This window comes from Lynx canadensis, chromosome B2 (assembly GCF_007474595.2).
Source record: "Lynx canadensis isolate LIC74 chromosome B2, mLynCan4.pri.v2, whole genome shotgun sequence".
In the NCBI taxonomy this organism is placed as follows: domain Eukaryota; kingdom Metazoa; phylum Chordata; class Mammalia; order Carnivora; family Felidae; genus Lynx; species Lynx canadensis.
The window spans coordinates 38,563,767-38,582,698 of record NC_044307.1 but is presented as its reverse complement, the minus strand read 5'-3'; the positions used below and the strand labels follow the sequence as shown (position 1 = coordinate 38,582,698).

The 18,932-nt window shown below is 50.6% G+C and overlaps 1 protein-coding gene across 6 annotated transcripts in view; it reads right to left on the bottom strand.

Moving 5' to 3' along the window:
- Positions 1 to 18,932, bottom strand: part of DAAM2 (dishevelled associated activator of morphogenesis 2) — a 119,854-nt gene that overhangs the window by 66,722 nt on the left and 34,200 nt on the right. For 3 of the 6 annotated variants that reach the window (XM_030315432.1, XM_030315437.1, XM_030315433.1), the window contains exon 2: positions 16,855 to 16,962. The exons of the other annotated variants lie outside the window; for them this stretch is intronic. The gene's annotated coding sequence lies outside the window, so the exon portion shown is untranslated. The remainder of the gene's footprint in view (positions 1 to 16,854; positions 16,963 to 18,932) is intronic. 6 annotated transcript variants of the gene reach the window in all.

Sequence of the window (18,932 nt, the reverse complement as noted above, 5' to 3'; positions counted from 1 at the left end):
CATGGTTAGGACGGAAGTACAAATGTTTGGGTGTGAGGAACGTTTGTGGAGCTCCATCCCAATGGGGGTCCTCTTCCACCCTGTTCATACACATGGTCTAGCGGGCACATCCTATATATTACAATAAGCACTGGGAATAATCAGCCATCCAAGATCCAGGACCAGACGTCCATCCCAGGGTTCACGATATAATAAAAGACCCAAAACACCCAAAATACTAAAATGTAAGGTATTGATTAAACATATATAAACACAAGAGCACGCACGCGCACACACATACACACACACACACACACACACACGGCAGGCTAAAGTAATTTTATTTGTGTTGGAGTTTGGGGTTATTTTTCTTACTTTTCTAGATTTTTCCAAATTTCCCATTACAAGCATTTATTATTTTCATCAGAAAAAAATAAGGTTGTTTTTAAAGTTTATTTATTTGGAGGGGGGGGTGTGGAGAAAACACACGCAGGGGAGGGGCAGAGAGAGAGGGAGAGAAGAATCCCAAGCAGGTTTTCAGCTGTCAGTGCAGAGCCCGGGGCTCAAACCCACGAACTGTGAGATCATGACCTCAAACCAAAGAGTCAAACACTTAACCGACTGAGCTATGCAGGAGCCCCAATGTTATTTTTAAAAGAAGATGAACTTTAGGCTACAAATGAGGATGCTTAGGATTGAATCCCATCTCTACCTTTGCAGGCTACCTGGGACAAGAGAGTATAATTTCTTTGAACCTTGTCGGTAAATGAGCAGGGCGAATCACAGGCTCTCCAGAGCTTCTCCCGCCCCTGACACTAGGCTCTGTGCCAGACTACATGAAGTGCTAAATGATGCGGGTTGACTGGATCCTATCCCCTGGGCTCCCATTAGTTCATCATTCACTCATTTGCTCATTCATTCAACCACCACTGTTGTTAGCACTCCCTCTGTGCCTGGCACTGCTCTTGGTGCTGGGGACATAGAGGCAACTAACTGAACAGGCGCAGCTCCTGCCCTCACACAGCTAGGTCCCCAAAGCTCAGGGTCTCTTTCCACTGCTCTTTTTTCTTCCATTCCGAATGCCCTATCCTGTTACCAATTCTTGCCACCACTTTTCCAAAATGCCTCGGGTGTGTGGGTTTCATTCCCAAACCCCATGCTCCAGACCTGGTCCAACCCCACACAGTCTCATGATGGGACCAGCGCTGACCCCTCATTTCTCCCTGTTCTCAGCATCCTGCAGTTTTTGACTCATTTCTCTAGGAGCACGTGATTCCGCATCCCTCAGTTCTGCATCCCTCAGAGTCCCCAGTCCCAATGGAGAGCCACCTGCTTTAATTGTTCAGTTTGGCCATTTGGTGGAGCTCGCAAATTCCATACCAGCCAAGCCTTGAAATCAGATCTACATCCTACACGCCAGTGAGGACCTGGAAGAAATGGCACTCCTGGGAACACAAAATGGCATCTCCAATATGGAAAACAGTTTGGCCATTGCTTAGAAAGTTAAACACACACCTCCGTATGATCCGGTTGCTCCAATCCTAGGTATTTATCCAAGAGAAATGCCAGCACATGCCCATACAGAGTCCTATTCCTGAATGTTCACAGAAGCTTGATCTGGAGTAGCTCCAAACTAGAGGCAACCCAAACGCCCATCAACAGGTGAATCAATAATCTAATTGTATAGTTATCCACAGAGCAGAATACTATTCAGCAATAAAAAGGAATGAACTATCAATACATGCTACATGTGGACAGAGCTCAAAATGATTATGCTAAAGAAAAAAAACTCCAGAGGCAAAAATGATTAGTATGGTACAATTCTGTTTATCTGAAGCTTGAGAAAATGAAACTAACCTATAGTGATTAAAACCAGGTGGGTGGTTGCCTGTGGAGGCAGGGGAGGGTAGGCAGGGAGGGGGTGGATTTTGAAAGGACATAAGGGAACTTTGGGGATAATGGACATGTTCACAATCTTGATTGGGGTAGGGATTCAGAGGTGTATACCTATGTTAAAATGTATCAAGCCAAGTACCTTAATTACATATGGTTTATTGCACATCAATTATACTTCAATAATGTAGCAAAAAAACAAAACAGGTCTATTTATAGCCTCACACTATCAAACCGTCAAGGCCATTAGAGAGTGGCCACTCTGGCCACTGCAGCTGGTTACTCTCTAGAAGGTTACCAATATTATAAATAATATTACCTACATTACATTATATTATAATACTATAGAGATTCCAGGAAAAACCTGAGAAGTAGGGAATGGGAATAAGGAATTACCCCTCCTACCTGGGCCCAGGGCCCAAACCTGGCAAGAATCAGCTGATCTGGCCTCATCTTCCAGGAGGCAGGTTCCTGGTACACTGAAAGAATACATGTTTTTATTAGCCTGTGGCTAGGTTATTTAGTATCTAAGAGCCTCATTTCCTTTGTGGGCACACAGATGACCAAGCCCACCTCCCAGGGCTACTGTGAGCACATTATCAGGTGGCCAGCACAGCACTGAGCACATCACAGGCCCTCAAACTCCATTCCCTCCTCCTCTCCAGGCTCCAGACTCCTCATAGTGGTGGCTAAGGTTCAGAGCTCAGCCCACGAAAGTGGGAGAAGCTAAGAGGCTGCCAGGAGCAGAGTAAGGAGGGGGTTGGAAGCCCAGTGAAACATAAACAGTCACAAACCTGGTTCCATCTGGAAGTCTCTGGGGGTAGGGCCGGGGTGACAGCAGCCCAGGGCTTCTGGGTAGATAAAAATAGGGCTCTCTAAGCCTGGGTTACAGTCCTGGAATTTGTCAGAGGCAGAAGAGATGGGGAGGGGGGCTGAGAACAGTGGCTATGACAAGGAGTTTTCAGGACAAGGCATAAGGAGGGATGTGAATTGGGCAGGATAGGAAGTTGGGCGGGGGGGGGGGGGGGTACCTGACCTTGTACACTACACAAACAAGTATAGGAAAGGCTCAGAACTGACCGAAGAAGAAAGAGAAGAAATGAATGCGTGAGAGGGTTTGACTCTGTGATGCAGAGGTAGATGTGTGGGATGGTTATGTGTGATATGTATAGTGTGTCTTTATCTGTGTATGTGTATTTCTGGTGTGTGTATATGTGTCGGCAAATACACAGGATTCTACTGACTTTCAAGTCTCAGCAGAGAGAAGACCCAGTTTGCCTCCCAAAGTACATAAGCAGAGGAAACAGGAATGTCACTGAAAATCAGCCCCCTTAGTTTGTAAGGAGCTACCTGAGCTTAATAGTCAGGAAATGTTACTGTGGGGAATTCTGTGTCTTGTCTTCAGCACCACCTTATGGCCCAGCAGGAGAGACCCATTCAAAAGATGCTCGCACCTGCCATGGACCAGAGACGGGACATTCCCATTCATCATCTCATTTAATCTCAAGACAACTCAGTGAGATCACGATTTTTGACTGAGGAGGATGCCGAGGTTCAAAGCCAAGAGGGGAGGATACCCAAACGGGGGCTCTTTCCTATTATACAAACCACCTCATTCCAACCCAGTTTCAATTCAGCTCCAGATGTGTGTGTACACGTGTACGTGTGTGTGTGTGTTCCTCTGTGTATACATGCATGCCCAGCAGATATAACTGGGTTTCCTCTGGGGATATATTATAATAGGGCATACACTCCCTCTCCCTCTGCTATCTGAAATGTGTCCCTAAACCTCTGCGTGCTCCACACTTTTACAAGATAGATACTCAATACATTTCTAGAAAGGATACTAACGTTTACTATAAACTGGGCTGGGCTCAAACTTTAACATCCATTTGTGATTTTATGATCTGAATTTTTATATATAGGGAAGTTAAGGCTTAGAGAATGTAAGCAAGTTGCCCAAGTTAATACCGTGTTCATAAAACATGTGAGTCTCAGTTTGGCCAATTCTAAAGCTCAGACGTAGCCTTCCCGCTGCATAGAGATGGCAGGGTGTCAATGGCAGCATCGTGTAAAACGGTCAGTGCCCCACAGCCACGGCAGCCTCCTGTGGTACCCCGTCCCTTCCCCCATCACCCATGCCACTCTTAGGGGAGAACCCAGCACTAGTACAGAGAAACCTTGACCCCAACCACAGACAGCAACCCAGCCCATCATCTTACCACACACACAGAGTCACAGAGAGGTCCGGGCTGTTCCCTCCTCTGGACCAGCCTCTTGGGCATGTGAGCTGGGCACTCTCAGCTCTGCTTGCCTTAAGGCTCTCCTGTCGTTGTCCTGAATCTTTCCTAATTTTTGAACAAGGAGCCTTGCTTTTCCATTTTGCACAGGGTCCCGCAAATCATGCAGCTGGTCCTGCCCGTCTTCTAGGGCAGCCAGCTCAGGGAGTCTTTCCCAGGAAGAGCAGCCCAGCCAGCCACTCCCTGCATGTTTCCAAAAATGTTACCCACAGTCCCTGAATGGTCAGGACGGAACAGAGACAAGTTACTTTAATCTGGGGTGGCTTCCTGCCCAAATGGCCTTGATGGGCAACTCAGTAACTGCTAGACTGCTCTCCGCCCCGTCTCTCCTCTGTATCCCACCTCACCCCTCCACTCCACCACGTCCCCTGGTTTCCAACCTCATTGTCTTCCTCCTCCCTAAATGCACATCACTCGTGGGATTGAAATTCCCAGAGGACACGGACATTTCCGCTTGTACCCCCAAGTCCCCTCATGGGGCTCCTTCAGCACGCACAGCAGGAACTTGCTAAGAGCAGCAGAATTTAAATACATTGTAGTATTTCCTGAATTCTTGGCCCTATCATAAAACATATCAGTGTGCTATTACATTACACGTACGCAAAGACGGTTGATCCTGCGGCTGGATAAATACCAAACGCGAGACACTGTGTTATCTTTGAAATACAGTGAAGACCCACTCTGCTTGTTCCACCTTTGGGCTCACATTATTTCCCCCATGCCCACCTCTGCCTCCTCTCCCTCCCTCTACCCCTCCGCAGATCCTACCTTCCCCGGGCAGCCTTCCTGACCATCCCAACCCACCTGAATTCTCCAAAATACACTCCGAGCACTCTGTCCGCTCTGTCTACAGGACACTTCATCAGAGACCACTTTGTGGCACCCCATGCTATTTCATTTCTTGCATTAATTTATATTTTTCACACCAATGCACTTTTTTCTTTCTCTAGACTCTGAGCCCCAGAGGAGTGGTTCATGGCACAGTGCCTCGCATACTGCAAGCTCACTTCCCGATCGAAAGACATCTCATGGCAGTGGGTGGAGGTGGGGTAGAAAAAGAGGAGAAAGTTATTAATCGCCCAGAAGTAAATCTTCATGGCAAACCCAAAAAACGTAGGTACTCAGACCTTTTCTCTTCTGGAATCCACTGGAGGTCAAAGGCATCCAGACCTTGGCCAGACACCCTCAAGAGGTGTCTCAAGTGACATTCAGCGAGAGGCAAAGGCATGCTCCTTTATAAACCTGCACAGTTCAGTCAGATCCCGGCATTCCCAGACAAAACACAGGACATCTCCATCTCTGTTTGGGTCTATTTTCTCCCCTCTTTCCTGCAAGCGAAAGGCATCTCGCATAAACCGTGTAAGAGACAGCTTTCCTCTCTGCGCTTCGAGAAAGGGGATGTTTCCTCCAAGGGAGTCCAGGCCCTGGCTCCAGGACTTCAGGCTACAGAAGCCAGGCCGTGCCGCCACCAGCTACAAGCCCTGGGAGCAGTCTCTGTGTGGACTCTCCATTGCTAAACCACCTTTCTTTGACTCCGACATCCCTGCAAACTCTGCCCCAATTCTCTCCACCAAAGCGGCTTTACCGACCCAGCAGGGCACCTCGTCCGTCCCTCAGGGCCCAGTAATGGAGGCCCATTATCCACCTCCCCCTGGAACTGCACTTTCTGGGTATCCCCTCCTTCCATCCTGTCCCCTCTGCCTTTAACCAGTGCTCCCTCATTTCACAGAACACTGTGAAATGCTTCTTCACAATTCACCCCGTCTTTCCCGATCAAGTCCTTCAGGATCTCACACCTCACCGCACAGCAGAAGTGCAGGGCACAGTGGGAAATGTCGATGCCTGAATCCCAGCGAGAACCAAGGAAACCAGAATCACCGGGTGAGTGTGGGGGAGACAGCAGGGCGAGCTGCTCTTCCGGGTTTGCCCAAGATTGTCCTGGTTTTAGTACTGAAAGTCCCACATCGCAGGGGACCTCTCCGTCCTGGGAAACCTGGGCCAGTATTGAGCCTATTGGGCTCTGGTAGTTGTTAAGTTTCAGCAGGTGATTCTTTTTTGTTTTTAGTTCAAGTTAGTTAACATACAGTTAATATACAGTTAACATAACATAACATACAGTCTTGGCTTCAAGAGTAGAACCCAGTGATTCATCTCTTACATATAACACCCAGTGCTCATCCCTAAAAGTGCCCTCCTTACTGCCCATCACCCGTTTAACCCATCCCCCCACTTACCTCCCTCCAGCAACCCTCAATTTGTTCTCTGTATTTAAGAGTTTGCCTCTCTCTCTGTTTTGATATTATTTTTCTTCCCTTCCCCCATGTTCATCTGTTGAGTTTCTCAAATTCCACATGAGTAAAATCAGATGATCTCTTTCTCTGACTTATTTCGCTTAGCATAATACCCTCTAGTTCCATCCATGTTGTTGCAAATAGCAGGAGTTCATAGTCTCAGGTGATTCAAATTTGCACCCAGACTTGCAAAACACTGGACCACATCCAGGTCAAGAACTCTCTCTCCCACCTCAGCCAACTGCCCCGGGGCAATCCCTAAAGCCAGAGTTCACCTGCCTTTTGTTTTCATTTAAGTCAGGTGATCTCAGAAAGTGTCCCTAGCCCAGCACAATCAGCATTACCTGGGAACTTGTTCATAAAAAGGCGGAGCCAATTCTAAATCATTTGCTCTTCTCTCAACTACAGCTAGATCCTTGGCAAACCCCTACTAAGAGCGAGTGGCACTGTTTCCAGTAAAGGGTTTAAGGAGTTAACTGTCAGATACCAAGGGCTTGGTGGTGGAGGTGGTTTGAGGCTGGGAGGTCAGACCCCAGGGAGGTGTAGTGGTGATCAGAGGGGGCCTTGGCGTTCATGCAGATACGACAAATGTTTACTGACCACTAACTAACCAGCTGGCTTGTTCATGCCAGCTCATTAAATTCAATACTAACTCTGTCAAGCACATGGTGTCGGGGAAAACCTGCCTCGACCTGCTCGAGCTCAGGACCATTTGAGGAACTGATGCATGAAGCTGACAGATGGAGGTCACAATATCAGCCCCGCTCTGATAAAGCTGTCCAAGTGCGTGGCTTTATGTCTCTGGCCAAACGGACTGCTTCATATTCCATTCAGTGAGGCCCGCCCACGTGTCTAATCACCAGCCTAGGAGGGTGACTGTGGACCTCCCACAGGAGTGGGCTCCTGACCTCATCTCCCAGAACTGGCCGGAAGCAGCCACCCTGCAGGCAACAGATCCCAGAAAGGGGAGGAAGTATTGGCAGGCCCAGCTCATTACTTCTCCTAGAATTACTGCTTAGAGATGCCTCACCTCTTCCCTTGAGGAAGTGATGGAGAGGATGAGGCCTGAGAGTGAACAGCCTGGGCTGTCCCCCACCTTCTCCCCACGCATGTTAGAGCCACTCATGGCCTCGCCCCACCCCCAGCGACACTGGCCTGGTCTGGGGAGGGAGCCAGACACTGACTGATGTTTTGTCCAAGTTCCCCAAGTGATGCTAAGGTGCCATCAGTATCAAGTAACCACCCTTGGGAGATCCTCTCCTGAAAACGGGATGGCAGGGATGTCCTCCCTAAGGGTTGGAGTGTTCCTATCTCACAAGCAGGGAAACAAGCGCTCAGGAACACCTCGCCCCAGGGCCAGAGCCAGCAGACAGACTTGTAAGGATGAGGAATGGCCGCGAATGGACCAGCTCTCTCCAAATATTGGTGGACTTGTGGGTTGTCAGCCAGCTTGGAGCCAGATCGGCGAAAGCAGCAGTCCTAGAGTCTCCTGGGCGGGGGGCTTGTTGAAATGCGGCTCACTGAGCCCCACCCCCAGAGTTTCTGATTCAGAGGGAGGGCTGGGTAGCCGTGGGAAGAGAAGACAGGCCAATTTGGTTTCTAGCCACGGCTTTGCGACCTACTAGCAGGATAACCTTGCCTGGCTCACTCACCCTCTCTGAGGCTCAGCTTCTTTGTTTGTCAAATCCAGATCACAGGAGGAATGACTCATGTGTTTCGGATGACCTGGACGGGGACACACGAAGCTCCTAGTGCGGTGCGTGGCACACAAGAGGAATGGGGATAAACTATGTTAATTATCATTTGTAGATATTGCTAGCTAGGGATGGCTCCTTTGAAAAGACTGGGAAGAGGTTTTGGATTCAGGCAAGAATACCCAGAGGCAGAACACCAAGGAGAGAATGAGCCAAGCCTTAAAGGAGGCAGGGAGGGGAGCCAGAAACAGAGCATAAGCCAGTGCACACAAGTGGCAGAGGGTGGGGGTCTGTTGCAGATCTGGCTGAGAGAGGGGCTGGGATTCAAAGGCACCCAAAATAGAACTTCCTCCTCCCCAAGTTCACAACTCACTCTGCCCGCCCCCCCTTCTCTCTGGGCCATATTCCACATGCCTCTGTCCGGGCTCATTTGTTAGAACTGCCCCCCCTCAAGGCACCCCCACCCCTGCCCTAGGGACTCAAGGAATCTGAGCAATGTGTCCAATTCTTGTGCTGGAGGAAAAGAAGCAAAATTAAAGGGGGAAAATGCTCTCTCTATGCCTGTGTCTTTGCATGACTTCCCACAGCCCCCCTGGTCCTCCTCTCCCCCACAAGATGGCCATTCCGAGTCAGCATCTGGTTAGAAGTATCCAAACCAACAGGGACACCAACGGCCCGCTTCCCCTCATCCAACGACAAAGCTGCTGTCTCTGCCAACCCAGGCCCCTTCCCTGTTTCCTAACTAGACTCAGTGCTCATCTCCCTGAACTGAACTTCCCTTGATAACAAGAGTTTCTCCCCCCATGTGCACACCCATCCATCCATCCATCCATCCATCCATCCATCCATCCATCCCGCGAGCCTTCACCACATACCTACTCCGTGCCTAGGCACTGTGCCAGACAGCAGGGTTTGCAGCATGAAGAAGGCACAGCCCCTGACCCCCCCTGTGGGCTAAGGAAGAAGCACAGGATCTGGAGCTCATACTGTGCAAAGGAGAACACGAGGCCCCTTGTCATGCTCTTCAAGTTCTGGCTCATGCTCTTTAACCCCCTCTTCTAATGTGAGAAGAGACCTCACAGCCACTGGTGGGATACACCAGATCTTCCTTCTCTCTCTCCCTCGCACACGCACAAAACACACCAAAGAAAACATGTCCATATCAGACGCAGGTAACACACTCCGTGGTTCCATGTCGCTTGCCATTCTGCAGATTTTAGAATTTGAGCGTCAGCACGCACGTCTTCTTCAGTGACTGTCTTGACCCCTCTATCGGACATCTTTTTAAAAAAAATTTTTTTTACATTTATTTTTGAGAGACAGAGACAGAGCACAAGTAGGGGAGAGGCAGAGAGAGAGAGACACACACAGAATCCAAAGCAGGCTCCAGGCACTGAGCTGTCAGCACAGAGCCCGATGCAGGACCCGAACCCACAAACTGCAAGACCATGACCTGAGCCGAGGTCGGAAGTTTAACCAACTGAGCCACCCAGGAGCCCCTCTCTATTTGGCATCTTAACTTTGACTTGCTTGGATCTCCCAGGCACTGGAGATACAGAGAAGAATAAGATATTCCTGCTAACTCCTGGAGATCCGAGTCTAGTGGGAGAGCCAGGCACTTAACCAGGTAATCATAATACAATATGGGACACACAAGCCAGACATCGTGATGTGAGCAGAAAGCGGCATCTCATATGTCCCAGTCGTTGACAAGGAGGATACCAGGGGAGGCTTCCTGGAGAAGGCAATGAAGAGAAGCAGTAAGTCTGAAGTGGAGCCTGTGCGTTGGCTTAGTGCCTGCCATTCCAGGTCACCTTAATCACTTCCTGCTGACTTGCTCCTTTCCCTCCCTTGCCCCTCCATCTCAGAATGCCCAGGACATTGGGGCTTTTGGAAAAATGAATCCATGTGCATGTGGTGTGACTGTAGGTGGATTTTTTCCCCTACTTTTATTTAGAGTTAACGTTATAATACCAATAACTACTTATGTAATAAAAGCTAAATTTATAAAGCGAGAAGCTATTTCCCCTGGCTATTTTTAGCTGGTGCCCAGATACCCGCCTTGGCCTTTAGACTCCACCACAAACGAAGGCCAGAGTGGAGTTTTCAAATGCAGCACCACCACTCCTTGGTAGCTGAAAAAATAGCTCCTGGCACCCCAAAGAGGGCAGGGCTTCAGCAGACTGGAGAGCAGAGAGTCAGAGCTGCACCGGGCTCTGCGAAGAAGGCGGAAGAAGGCACCTAGCTGCGAGTCAAGGGCCTCGGGAAGCAGGGTGGGGACGAGGTTGTCACACTATGCTTTCATCCGGCACGCTCATCCAAACAGCTCGTGAAAATCATTGTTCAGGTCAAGACTGAAGGCGAAGAGAAAGATGCAGGTTTTCACGTGCACAGGAGCTGGGGAGAGCTGGAAACCCTACCAGCCCTTGCTAATGTGACCTGAGATTTCCTCTGCCATGAGCAGTCTGCCCTGATATTTACGCCTGGTTGAACCAACTGAAGCCAACCCCGCTTTCTCTGGAGATTTGATGAATTCTTCAAGGGGCTACATTTTATTTCGCTGAGTGCTAGCTCAAGAACCCTGGCCCCGAGGCTCCTTTCTGAGAAGAAGCAAAGACCTCAGGGAGAGGATGGGGTTGAGACTCTAGAAGTTTAGCTTCTGAACTTGGCTCTGCCTCTGACTCACTATAGGACCTTGGGAAAGTTACCTTCTTTGAGCCTCACCTTTCTCGTCTGTACAAAGAGAATATGACAGGGCATACCCCATCATGGAGTCATGAGGAGTAAGTGATAATTCAGGAATAATACTGTATGTCTGATAACAGGGTATTGTACAAGGAATATATTTAAAATATCTCGTAATATATTTTGCCCCTGGGAAATCCAAGTGCTTCATTTTTTTTTCCCTTTCCTTTCTCTCGAACCTTCTAATATCAGAACAAAGCCATGACATTATTTTCCCCAGGCAAATAACACCGAGGACCCCCCCCCACCCCCACCCCCGGAACACAAAGGTCAACAGAGTTGGGAACGGCCGCAAAGAGGTAACGCTGTTTTCTCCAGTCAGGAATAAAGAAAAAGCCTTTCTAGGACTAGGAGGGAAATGAAGTAAATGGCCAGGATTTCACTCCCTTCCCCACCTGGGGGCTGAGGAGGGAGACATCATTAGAAATGACCCAATTATGGATGCCTGGGAGGCTCAAGTCAGTTAAGCATCCAGATTCTTGGTTTCAGCTCAGGTCATGATCTCATGTTTTGTGAGTTCAAGCCCTGTATTAGGCTCTGAGCTGACAGCACTGAGCCTACTTAGGATTCTCTCTCTCTCTGTCTCTCTCTCTCTCTCTCTCTCTCTCTCCCTCCCTCTCTCTCTCTCTCCCTCTCTCTCTGCCCCTCCCCACTCATGCTCTCTTTCTCTCACTCAAAATTAAAAAAAAAAAAAAAAAAAAGAAATGACCCAATGACTTAGAGAATTCCAGAACAGGGAAATGCCATGTCCCTTGGAGAAGCCCCACCTTCAGCGGGGCTCAGAGAAACATGGCTCTGCCGCAGGAAGGTTAGCAAGCACCAGGGGCTGCCCTCAGGCCCACCCATTTACAGTCCTCACATCCAGACAACAGCTGGACACCGGAATCCTCCAGGGACAGGCGGGTGTCCCAGGAGAGCCAAGGGGCCTGAGGAAGCCAAAGCTTGAGCAGCGGGTGCCAGGTTTCCCTTCAAAAGCCCTGGGACAAGACCAGACATGGCCCCTTCAGTGGATTTTAGCACAGGGGCTCCAGAAGCCGAGGGAACACAGAACAAGTCAGTGGATATCACAGGGACCCTGTGGCCCCAAGGTCCCCATGGGAAGACACCCTCACAGGGAGCCTGAATTGGGACTTCACTGAACCAGGAGCCATTGTCTCGCATCAGAACAGGCTGAAGCACCTTTATTTATCAAGCTAAGATTTGTCTTGCAAGTTACCAATTCAGGACATAATTGTTTTTTCCCGCACATGGGAGTTGGATATATTTTCACTTCCTATTTCTGTAAGGCTTCAGTAAACATTAGCTGCTATCATCCTCATCATCGTTAACAAAATAAGCTGTTCTCAGATTGACACGGAGGGAGACCAGAGCAAAAACAGCCCCACTTCTTTCGGAGCTGATTCCTAGGAGGGCTGAGGGTGGCTGGCTGGAGGCGAGGGGCAGGGAGGGGAGGAGAAGGGTGAGGGGCAGCCTTTGGGCTTGACCCCTTACCACAGTATTTACCCTGTCCCGTTCTTATCGATGAATTCTTCAAGGGGCTACATTTTATCTCGCTGAGTGCTAGCTCAAGAACCCTGGCCCGGAGACTCCTTTCTGAGAAGCAGCAAAGACCTCAGGGAGAGGATGGGGTTGAGATGCTAGAATTTTAGCTTCTAAACTTGGCTTCTAATTTTAGCTTCTAAAGCCTCCCCTTTCACCCAGGTTTGCTGCTAACTCATCCTGTCCGCTCCTCTGCATCTGCCTGGCCTGTGAGGTGGGGGCTGCTGGGCTCCTGCCCTCCCTACTGGCTCCCTGGCCACGGTTATGAGCCAGAGCTGGGGAGTTCGGCTGCCTGAGCACAGATCCAAGCACCGCTTCCATCCGCTGTCCTCTCTGGCAAGTGACTTTACCTCCCTGTGCCTCAGTGTCCCCATCTGAGAATGGGAATCAGAGCAATCTGCCTCATAAGGTTAACTGGGTGGGGGAGGGGGTTAAATAGTGGGCTTGTATATGGTGACGAGGGCATGCCTAGCAAGCCCGGCATGGACATTAACAATTGTACACTTTCTCAACGAGTTTTTCCACGACCATTTTAAACAACCCCTCTCCCTCCCATTTTCCACATGGACTTACTACCATATGAGACAATATCCACTTTTGCATTCTCTCTCTCCTTGAGATGTCTTTGTCCATCACTCAGTGCTGTATCCACAGGGCCTAGAATCATTCCCTAGCACACAATGGGCCTTTGTAATGAAGAATGAATTCCTACGAAACTTTACTAACTTAGAACCTTAGGCAGATTATGGAACACCACATGCCTCAGTTTACTCATCTGGAAAATGGGGTTTGTGCCTCTATCCCCAAATTGATGTCAGGATTAAATCCGATACCATTTGTGAACATGCCCATTCCAACCCTCAGTACACGATGGATGGATGGGCGTACAAGGCTTGGCCTGACTCAGGCAGGGCCTGCAATGGTTAATTCCAGACTCTCTTCCCATCCCCCACGCAAGGCAAGGCTGGACCGCAGGACCACTGGCAGCTGTCCAGGTAGAGGATAAATGTCAGAGGTGGGTGCCTGCGGGGCTGCCCTGGTCCTGATACGGGGTCTCGACCCAGGCAGCTGGAGTCTCTCCCCACCCCCTCCTGCTGAGAGGCACTGCCTAGGCCTGCAGCATTTGGGAGAGAGCGCAGGAGCTGAGCGGTGGGAAACTCCACCCGCCTGGGTCCCACGCCACATCCTGGCCTTGGGGGAGGTGGGCCCGAGGCCTGGACTTGCCTCCCAGCCATTCCCGGGCGGCCTGCTCTCTGGCCGGCCCAGCTGTGCTGACTGAACCCGAGGGCTGTAGGGGCAGCTCTGTCCCTCAGCACTGCCCTGTCCCCACACACACGAGGAGGAAGACGCTGGCCTCAGCACAAGGAGGGTGTGGGATCTAGAGCCCAGCTCTGTGAGCCCTGAAGCCCACCTGCCTTCCCAGCCTGCGGGAGGGAATGTGTTCAAAGGCAAATGAGCCTCCTGCGGCCAAGTCACAGAGGGGACACAGTCAAGAGCAGATTCCAAGCAGGGGTTTCCTCCTCCTTCTCCAATTTCTCACAACTCCCCAGCTTTCCAGCAATTTCCCCTAGCATCCATCCCGCTGACGACTGACCCAGAAAGAGATGAAAACAGATAGACACCCAAGCCTAGCACGGATGGCGAAGATGAGTAAGTGAGACCCAGTGTCTGTCCTGTGGATTCATTCATTCCACAGTTATGTACAGAACCTCCACTCTGAGCCAGGCACCGCATGCCGTAGGCATGTGGTGGTGAATAAAACACTCATTAAAACTACTCTCAGTCGGGGAAGAGGGGAAAACTGGTGAGAAGGTCAGGGAGGGACAGAGTGCTGGGCAATTGCTGCACAGGGCACAGTGGGCGTATAGGTGAGGGGTCTGTAACACAGGCTGGGGAAGGAGGCAGAGCCAGGAATCCGGGAAGGGTGATACCACTGTGGACAATACAACATCTGGGGGGAGAGTGCAGGCGCCGAAGAATGGAGAAATGATATCCCTCACCTGGAGATTGCTGTCTCCAGGGTGACAGTGGCCTTAACTCCCATCGTGTCAGTCTTCAGGGATTTTCATTAGAAAGTAAGCCCTCCGGGGCACCTGGGTGGCTCAGTCAGTTAAGCGTCTGACTTCAGCTCAGGTCATGATCTCACAGTCCATGAGTTTGAGCCCCGCATCAGACTCTGTGCTGACAGCTCGGAGCCTGGAGCCTACTTCGGATTCTGTGTCTCCCTCTCTCTCTCTGCCCCTCCCCCGCTCACACTCTGTCTCTCTCTCAAAAAAAAAAATAAATAAACATAAAAAAAATTAAAAAAAAAAAAAGAAAGTAAGCCCTCCGAGGGCAGGGACATGGTCAGTCTGCATGCTCAGGACTTAGAATAATGACGGACACATGTGAATATACCAGTGCGCATATGAACTCCCCGAAGGGAAGGTCACTATTGACCCCAAAGAGCACATGCTCCCTTCTGATCTCACTGGCATTCACGAAAATTCTCTTGCCCAATTTCTCACATGTTACAACTCTCTACGGTACCTTCTCAGCCTCCAACACAGGTGTCTTTCCCAGGCACAGACAGTGAGGTCTGTCTGTCCCCCAAAGTGCCACCAGCTTCCCCACAAGGTCACACTCCTTCCAAAAGCCCTGGGCACGGCGATGAGAATCGCATGCCAATGAGGACAAAGGCCAGAAAGAAGAGGAAGTTGGCAGCAATGTCCACACCTGGGTCTCTGCAGAGGAACACGGTGCTGCTACCACAGCCAGCCGTGGGCACACTGCTGGCCCATGCACACACTGTGCCCCAGCCCTGCCACGGAAGGCATACACACAGGAGGCACCAATTAGAGCGCTCGGTTCAGATACTACCACGGAGCTGGCCCCTGGGCCAACTGCCCAAACACCAGCCGCTCTTGTTTCCTTCTCAGCAGGAGACTGCAGAGAGCCCAGGTTCCCCTCAGTTTTCACTCGGACAATACTTAATGAGGGCCTACTATGCGCTAAACCCAGTCTCTGGAACTAGGAATGCACAATGGGCCTTGTCTGAGTCCCTGCATTCTGGAAGCTCATAGTTTAATGAAAGACAGGGAGAACAGTGGTTTTCAAACACTGTGCTACATGCTACATCCGGGGTGGGTCTTCGGGGCCATCAATGAGGGAGAATCTCACCTCCCTGAAACTGGGGGAAAGAGGGGCTAGAGAGATGACAGAAGTGGTGGTGCTTGAACTGAGTCTTGAAGGAGGACTAGGTTTTCCCCAGGTACCATTCTTCAGGCAGAGAGAGGGCAAGAGCTTAAACATAGGATGTGAGAGGTGGGGTGCACAGATGTGGTTCAGAGCTTGGTCATGAAGGGGACCACCCTACTTGGATTCTGCAATTGACCAGGATTTTCCAAATTTCCCTTCGGTCCATCAAAAGAATCCATTTTCAGACCAAGGAGGTTAAGGGGAAGCATGCTTCACACAGAGACGGAGGCAGTTGGGCAGCCCAGGTGCAACCCCCACATGCCATCAGGCACAGGGGTGTCTTGACAGACCCCCACGCAGAGAGCCAAGGTGCGGGGGGCCACTGTTTCCCAGAGCAATCGTGTGCTACTCCATAAGCTCAGATGCAAAAATAGGACTCTGGGGAAGATTACCCCACTCTGCTCCAGAATGTCCATACCCTTCCATCTTGGGATGTCACTCCTGCTGTCTTTGTGTGAACGAACTCTGCTCCAACTTCCTCTGACATGCCCCACAGGGGACTCCCACACTGCTGTTGGGAGGCACAGGATACCAACAGTGGGGGCTGGCTATCCTTATCGTGACCATTTTACAGAGGAGAAAACTGAGGTTCAAGAAGCAAGGCCACTTGCCCCAGGACAAACTGACGACAGACCATGTCTAGAACCCCAACCCCAAATTCTCGGCACAGAACTCTCCTTTCCCGCGAGAGAACAGCAGCAGACACACCCTGCTTTCGTTCTTGGTTTCCCATAAGTGCTTTCTCCTGAAGGCAGTATTGACAGAAACGACAACTACAAAAAACGTAATTAAAACAAAACAAAACCTCCAAAAACTCTTAGCTAAGATTCATTAGTGAAGATTTCCCTAAATATTGTGAGTTTTGCAAAGGCTCAGGCTAAACCACCTCTGTTTTTGGATGATGTTCCCTAATACTCCAGAAACAAATTCACGACTTCTGGTCTTTGCCTCAGATTTTCCATCTGATGCCTGGAGAATACTTAGAAATGCTGTTTGAAAAAGAGAAGGTGCTTCCAACCGTCAGTCAGAAAGGTTCTGATCTGCCAAGTAAGGTCTAAGAAACTGAGTGTGTGGACAAAATCACTATCTACCTGCCATCAGTAGGCTCTTTCCTGAGACCCACTGAGAAAAATCAGCAGCCGTGGCAAAAACAAACAAACAAACAAACAAACAAACCTGCTGGTGTCCAGGGATTTGGGAATTTTAGGAGGATCGGGTGGTATTTCTGGATGTCCTCCCGGAAGGAAGAGCTATCAGCCATGTCAGCTCTACAACTTGAGGATTCTGTTGGAAATGCAAAAAGAGACGGAGAGATTTGAAACTCCCCCCAACCCCGCAAATGACATCTCTCCACTGAGATGCTCACCCTTGGAGGCACCTGCTTTTCCGACATGGTCCTAACTTGTCACAGAACGGGGCCTGTCTTGTAAGTTACGGAGCCATGACTTACAGAAGGCAGGGAGCCCAGAAACTCCCAAGGGCACAAGACGAAGGCTCTCAAAAGTCAAAAAACATGTGTACCAACTGTTGGTTATTTGGCTAAGTTATAACCAGACACCGAGGGCTGGCCCTACAACCACCTCCTCCCACTGCTGACCAGACACCTGGCCAGCAGGCAGAAGCTGGATCAAGACACATGTCTGATGGGGGAAGGAAACCAGGCGCCTTGAGCCAGGTCTGGTATACACCTCCAATATTCGCCAACACACTCAGGCCTTCGGGACACACATAAAATGTGAGCCCATTAGAAACCGGAGGTTCGCAAAGAGAAATAACTTGCCCTGGACCATTCAGTGGCCGTAGAGCAAGACCAGGTCTCTCTCTCACCGCATTCTGCCCAAGAAGGGCCGTGACTGCTGAATGTGGTGCTCGGCTGTGAGATGAAAGGGGTGCACAGACCCACCCCGGCTGCGGGGCACGCACACCTGTCAGAGAACGTGCCAGCTGGACACTCGGCACCAACGCTACGTGCACCCATGTTCCTGCAACTCCCAGAGGCCCAAGTCCAGCCCCACATGCCAAATGACACCCATGTCAGGGCTGGGTGTTGGTGTAGGTCCAGCATCTGCTGACGCCACACTCAGTGTGGACAGGGGAGAGGAAAGCTGGCTGCTTCTACAGCCCCCCCTAAGGAACAACGCCCGTTTTAAATTCACACCGAGGCTCTGCGTGGGTAAGCAGCATCCCTGACCAGAACTTTCCCTTGGCAGGTCAGCCACCTGGGCTCCACCCGAAGCCATGCCCAGGCCCCCTCTCACCACTGCCCCCTACCGGCCAGGCAGTGGAATAACCTGGTTCTGGAGAAAAAGAGTGGCAAATCCCAGTTTCTTGTATCTTCCGCTCCTACTCTTGCCCAGCTGGCCTGCCTCCATAGTCCAACCGTTTGGAAAACGCCCTGGTAGGAGAAATGTGTGTCTGGGCCCTGCCTGGAGCTGGCTCCCCATGACCCGCCTTCCATGGCACCTTCTCTTGCTGAGAAGGCCTCGGCGGGTCCTCTCTGGCTCACGCGTTCCTCTCTTCCAGCTCATCCTGCCTGCAGGAGCTGGGAGGCCTCTCCTGCGTGCGGACATGAACCCTCTGTCCTGAATCTGCAGAACCACCTCTGTCAGGGATTTGGGGCTTGTTTTCTTAATTAACTGAAAATGCTAACACGGGAGCCCGGGCGCTGGCAGGAGCCTGGCCTTCAGCGGCTGCTGGAGAAAATTCTTGCTTTGAAATCTGGATCCCTCACATCTCCCCTCATGCCCCGCACAGGATGTCAAAACAAACTGGGCCACCCGATCGTGGGGCACAGGGAACGAGCAGGATCGGATTTCAGGGCCAGTGACGGATTTAGCTACAGGCGGCTTCAGTGTCCAACTCATGAGGAGATCTTGATTTCCCAAAATGGCTCAGCTAAACCCCAAAAAAGCCACCTGCTGCGGCAGAGGCTCTCTGGGGGAAGAAAGGAGAGGTCACGGGGTTTATGCCAGTGCTGTGTCCTGAGTGCTTGCCGCCTGCCTGGCCGGCACAGAGCTGGGACTGGTGAAGATAGCCAAGTCCTACTGATTCCTGCCCTTGAAGAGATAAGGCAGGAACAAATTGCTAAAGTGTAGCACAGGGAGGGTCTCTAGCAGGGCAAGTACAAAGTGACAGGGTCACAGAAAAGAAGGGCAACTCCCCATATTGTAGAGGGCTGGGGGTGCAAGGTCATGGCCGGACACAAGGAGAAGCACCTGATCCGCGCAAGGAGTCGAAGTCTAAGGATCATATAG